General features: G+C 40.9%; 1 long non-coding RNA gene across 1 annotated transcript in view; it reads right to left on the bottom strand.

Moving 5' to 3' along the window:
* LOC110595334 overlaps nucleotides 1–4003 on the bottom strand; it is a 7158-nt gene extending 3155 nt beyond the window's left edge. Inside the window, exons 1-2 of the long non-coding RNA XR_002481758.1 lie at nucleotides 3967–4003; nucleotides 512–593 (exon numbers count right to left, since the gene is read on the bottom strand). This is a non-coding gene — a long non-coding RNA (uncharacterized LOC110595334). The remainder of the gene's footprint in view (nucleotides 1–511; nucleotides 594–3966) is intronic.
* Nucleotides 4004–6247: the final 2244 nt, after the last annotated feature.

Raw genomic sequence — 6247 nt, forward strand, 5'->3', positions numbered from 1 at the left:
GTCTCGAACCCGTGGGCTCAGGCAATCCACTCACCTCAGCCTCCCAAGGTGCGGGATTACAGGCTGAGCCACCGAGCCCGGCTTGTCCATTTCTTCACTGCTTTGGTCAGCACTATGTAGGCTCTCACAATTAGAAGTTCCCTCTTAGGACCTTCCAAAGACAAAAAATAAGTTGTCAAAAAAAAAATGTCAGGCCCTAAAGTTCAGCTCTCAGTGGAGGTGAATGATAATAAGAAGAGACTATGTCAAACCAAGAGGAAAGCTTCATGTTAAGGCTAAGAGGGCACAGTCTATGCCTACATCCAAAAGCTAGCCCTTCACATGGAACAATTCTTTTAGCTTTGCTGAGAATCTCAAACTCTGTTTCTGTGAGGTGCTGCCTTCTCTTCTCACTATAAACCATTCTACTTGTGCTCATACTGCCACTACAACAAGAAGTAAAACCAGAATAAAAATGCAGCAAAGGGCATTGCTGAGGACATGATAGGGAATCTGAGTTGTTCCCACTCACCTGGTCTGGAAGAGCCTTCTTTAATTCTCATTGGTTTGGTCAAAACGACATGAATTGTCCACCCAGAGAGCTCAGATTCATTCTGAAAAGACCAGAATATAACTCAGCTGCTTAAAGATTGTTAAGTTAAAAAATAATAATAATACCTGACAGTCATCCATTTACTTCTGAGAAGTCTGAGACCCGCCATTATTAATTCCAAGCCTGGGAGCCTATACCCCCTAATAGCAGGCTAAGCAAAGAGCTAACCACAGAAAACCCCTGAGCCACCATATACTTCCTTTCTTTAATGCCAACAAACAGGAAAGCCTGTGCTGGCATGATCTTTGGATTTGGGTTCAGGACTCTCCAAAGGGTAATGCAGTTACCAAGTACCTGATCCACCTTAGAAAGTCAAGATCAGCTTTGAAATGGAAACAGTATTATCGACTATTGAGGGACATGTTTGATGAAAGAGTAACTGAGAACATAAAGTGTAGGAATATTTCATTATCCAAGAATAACTGATACTTAGCAAGGTAAGTTTTTTAAAGTTTGCTTTTGGCCCTTTTCAAGAAGACTAAAAAAATGTATAAAAAGATATTTCTTAATTTAGGAAGATTTAGGCTATAATTATAGCTATGTTCTTGTTCTTAAAAACAAAGATGGACCAGGTACTAATTTTATTTCTAGCAACTAAAAAAAACTGGAATGATGTCATTAAATAATATCCTTATTTTGAACTTAGTCATGAAGATTAATCTAAACATAAGGAAATTAGGGGGACATTTTAGGGTTTTGGGGTAGGCAGAATACTGGCCCTCCAAAGATGTCCACAGCCTGCTTCCCAGAACCTGTAAATGTGCTATATGGCAAAATGGAGTTAAGGTTACAGATATTATTAAGATTGCTAGTCAGCTGACCTTAGAGTAAGATTATTTAGATGAACCTAGCGTAATCACAAGAGTCCTTTTAAATGTAGAAGAGAGAGGTAGAGTTTGTTTCAGAGTGATGCAGCATGAGAAAGACAGACGAGCAGTCACTGCTGGCTTTGAAGATGGAAAGGGCTATGAACCAAGGAATGCAGGCAGCATCTAGAAGTTGGGAAAGGCAAGGAAACAGATTCTCCCCTGCAACCCCCAGAAGCAATACAGCCATGCCAACATCTTAATTTTAGCTCTGTGAGACCCAGTTTGGACTTCTGACCTTTAAGAATGTAAGATAAACTTGTGTTGTTTTAAGCCACCAAATTTGTGGTAATTTGTTACAGCAGCAATAGGAATTCAAATCATTTTCTTTTGAAGTACCCAACCTGTCACAATCCTTGTAGATTTTCTTTTCCTCAGTAGTTAATGGGCTTAACTTCATGAGGGCCTAAATTTTCAGTGACTGTTTTTTTATTAGAGCCAATACAGTTTCCCATACACTTTCATACACTTCATGAAACCCTGCCTCTTAGATAAGATTCAAAGTTGACCTTGCAATCAGGTTACACTCTATTTGCAGTACACTGACCTAGACTAGGGGTTGGCAAATTTTCTGAAAAGGGTTAGACAGTAAATAACTTAGGCTTTGTAAGCCATATTCAGTCTCTGTAACATATTCTTTTTTTGTAAAGCCTTCTAAAAAGATAAAAATTATTTAGCACATAGGCCACAAAAAATAGGCTGTGGGATAGATTTGGCCCACAGGCCATAGATTGCTGATCCCTGCTATAAATGCAAAATAGTCAAGGAGCTGGGCATGGTGGATCATGCCTGAAATCTCAGGACTTTGGGAGGTAAAAGTGAAAGGACTGTCTGAGCCCAGAGGTTCGAGACCTTCCTAGGCAACTTGGCAAGACCTCATCTCTACAATAAACCAGAAAATTAGCCAGGCATGCCTGTAGTTCCAGCTACTTGGAAGGCTGAGAGGAAGGATCAGCTGAGGCCAGCAGGTAGAGGTTCCAGTGGCCATGAGCATGCCACTGCACTCTAGTCTAGGTAAGAGTGAGACTCTGACTCAAAAACAACAACAAAACAGGAAGATATTGGCCGACAAAAGTGGTTGACATTTATGCAAATGTTAAATGAGAATGCCTGATTAAGAATTAGTTTTATTATCAGTAGCCAGGTCATAGTGAATACTTTAATAGTGGCAACCTTTGCTTGCTATATAACTTTGAAACTGTAAAAACTGGAAACACAATATATGCATGAAGGTTTCCTAGGCTGAAAAGCAGCACCAAATAACAGCTTAATTAAAAAACAAAGATTGTCCGTCACATCATGTTGTTGAGAGTTGCTGCAACATCCTGCCAAAACAATACAAGGAAAAAGTTCATGTCTGTAGTTCAACTCTTCTTACAGTGTCAAATAAAAATTCAGTAGTGCAAACATGTGAAAAAAGATACATTTCCCCCTCCTACCTGTCTGGATTGTATGTATTTAACAAAGAACATGCACTGCCTGTTAGAACCAGTGGTATATGGATGTGTGGCCAGGTGATGGAAAGAAAGAACACACACAGGAAAATAGGAACGAATAATGCCAGGCCAGAGGGCTCAGGTATTTTATATTCTTAATACATGAGGGGAATTCTGAGCCAGGCCTAGTGAGCTATTCTCCAACCAGAACTTTTTCTCTGCAACTGTCACTACCAAGCCACTATGGTGGGTTAAATAGCATTCCCCCAAATTTCATGTCTACCTAATCCTCAGAATCTGACCTTATTTAGAAATAGAGTCTTTGGGCCAGATGCAGTTGTTTGTGCCTGTAATCCTGGCACTCTGGGAGGCTGAAGCCAGAGGATAACTGGAAGACAGGAGTTCGAGACCAGCCTGGGCTAAATGGTGAGATTCTCCTTTCTAGGAAGATTTTTTTTTTAATTAACTGGGCATGGCGCTGCTTGCCTGTAGTTCTAGCTTCTCAGGAGGCTAAGGTAGGAGGATCACTTGAGCCCAGCAGTTTGAGGCTGTAGTGAGCTACGATCAAGCCACCATACTCCAGCCTGGGCCACAGAGTGATACCCTATCTCTAATAAAAAATAAAAATAAATAGATTTTTTTGTATACGTAATTAGTTAAGATAAGGTCATACTGGATTGCTGTAAGTCCTAAAAAATGACTAGTGTCCTTATAAGAAGAGAAAACACAGAGAAACACACACAAGGAAGAAAGCTACGTGAAGACAGAGGCAGACTGGAGTGATGCAAAAGCCAAGGAATTGCAAGGACCCACCAGAAGCCAGGAAAAGGCAAGGAAAGATTCTTCCTTAGAGCCTTCAGAGGGAGCATGACCCTTGCCAATACCTTGACTTTGGACTTCTAGTTTCCAGAGCTGTGAGATAATACATTTCTGTTGTTTAAAGTCACCCAAGTTTGTGGTAACTTGCTACAACAGTCTAAAGAAACTACCACACCCTTCCAGAGAGTGACAACTTTTGTAACCAATGACAAGAGCAACATTAGTCAAATACCAAATAGGAAAAATTTCTTACCTCTGGCAACTCAAATTCAACAGAAGATAATCCTTGGTGCTTTTCTACAAAAGCAGAAATGAGTCGTTAATATATGGGCAATAGGAGGAAACATGTCATATCCAGATGTCATTTAGAAAGTGAAAATCTGTTAGATTTCTCTTAATTTATTCAACAATGCTTCTACAAATATTATATTTTACATAAGCATAGGTAAACAATATATTAATTTTTTTTTGGAAACAGAATCTCAACTGTCGCCCAGGATACAGTACAGTGGCACAATCCCATCTCACTGCAGCCTTGACCTCCTGGCCTTACGTGATCCTTCTGTCTGAGCCTCCCAAGTAGCTGGGACTACAGACGTGCCACCACACCCAGATAATTTTTTTATTTCTTTGAAGAGATGAGGTCTCATTATGTTGCCCAGGCTGGTTTCTAACTCCTGGGCTCTAACGATTCTTCTGCTTCAGCCTCCCAAAATGCTGGGATTACAGGTGTGAGCTACCATGCCCAACCATGAACTAAATTTTTAAACTTTGTAGTACACAATTCTACCACTACAGTATTTAAGCCTGAATCATTCATTCCAACTGAGCACTAATTGTTTACAGAGCACTAACCTTACTACTGAATTAGGTGACTACAAAGAAGGAAGCACAGTCCTTGTTCTCAGGAAAAACTTTAGTTGGGGAAGACTAACAGCATTCAGAATTACTTCTTTAAAAAACTCAGGGATAGAAGAACTTCTAAAAAGTCAGTCTTTTACTTTCATTTAAGATTTGAAGAACTGGCCGGTCACAGTAGCTCATGCCTATAATCCCAGCATTTTAAAAAACTGAAGTGGGATTACTTGAGCCCAGGAGTTTGAGAGCACCCTAGGCAACATAGTGAGACCTCACCTCTATAAAAAAATAAGAAAATTAGCTGGGCATGGTGGCACGCACCTGTAGTCACAGCTATTTAGGAGGCTGGGGTAGAAAGATCACCTGAGCCTATAAGGTCGAGACTGTGGTAAGCCTTGATTGTGCCATTGCACTCCAGTCTGGGTAACAGAATGAAACTAAAGGTTCAGTGAGTTTATGTCCACACAGAAAGTCAGTGACAGAACTAGGTCTAAAAGTCCTCTTAGAAAATAACAACAAAAGATCAAATACAAACTTGCCCTACAGTTGTGATACCAACTGAAAAAAAAACTCATCCAAGTAAGCAGAGGCCAAGGCTCCAATGCCAAGGCTGAGCTTCTCTGCTACCCTGTTTTTTAACAGCAAAGCTGCCAAGAATGGAGTTCTGGTGCACAGGTAAGGTAGGGTACAACTACTTAGTAGGTGGTATGAAACAACGGCCAAAGCTTTAAAAGAATTTTCTAAGATGATCCTCCTACTGGTTCTAACTATACAAGTTTTATATTAAATGATCAGAAATCAAAGCCCCCAAATGGTTGTAACGTAGAGTTAGTCTTCCCTCAAATCCAACAGATTGTTAATCTCTGTAAATTTCAGCCCATAGCAACAACACCATCATCCTGGCCTTGCTGTTCTCAGAGCGTTTTTTTTTTTTCCATTACAGTCATGCTGACCTAAAATGACATCCCCTAGACCTTCATTATATAGCAGCCACACATAGAATGCACATGACTAAAAATGTTTTCCCAAGTTATTTTCCTGACATCAGAAATCTGAACATGAGAGGCACTTTTCAGTGTCACCTGTTTCACAGAATTAGAACACCTGTGATGTTCCCAAAAGGAATAAAAGCAACATGATGAACCTTGTCCTCTACCCTCTCTGCAAGCCCACCTGCAAAGACACCAAGAGCATCCTGAACCAATGTCTTTACACGCCTGGTGCATCTGCTACAAGACCCTGCTAACATGAGCACAAGGAGAGGAAGGGAGGGATCCTAGTGCTCTTTTGGGTACACAAAATCACCTGTGAGGTACACTTGGCTCCCCATTCCTCTCCAGACTTACACCTAGTCACCGGTTATTGTGAAAGTTTCCTAAATGGGCTTACTACCTTCGTCTCTCTCTTCTAGAGTCACTAGAATGATCCGAAGAAAGTACAAATCTCATTCCATCACTTTTTTGCTTGGCATTCGTCAAAAGCTGGCCAATGCCCGAGGGACAAAGTCCATATTTCTTAGCACAGTGTATACGACCTTCACAACCCAGGCCCTGCTCATCTCTCTTTCCCCTTGTTTCCTCAAGGCAAACTATTAGCCCTTAAGGGCCAGAGTCCCACACACCTCTAGGCTTTTGCTCTTGCTACTCCTCTCCATTCAGGCAACAGCCTTGCTCCCG

Source organism: Carlito syrichta, unplaced genomic scaffold, assembly GCF_000164805.1.
Source record: "Carlito syrichta isolate Samal-C Ts95f unplaced genomic scaffold, Tarsius_syrichta-2.0.1 Scaffold289848, whole genome shotgun sequence".
NCBI lineage: Eukaryota > Metazoa > Chordata > Mammalia > Primates > Tarsiidae > Carlito > Carlito syrichta.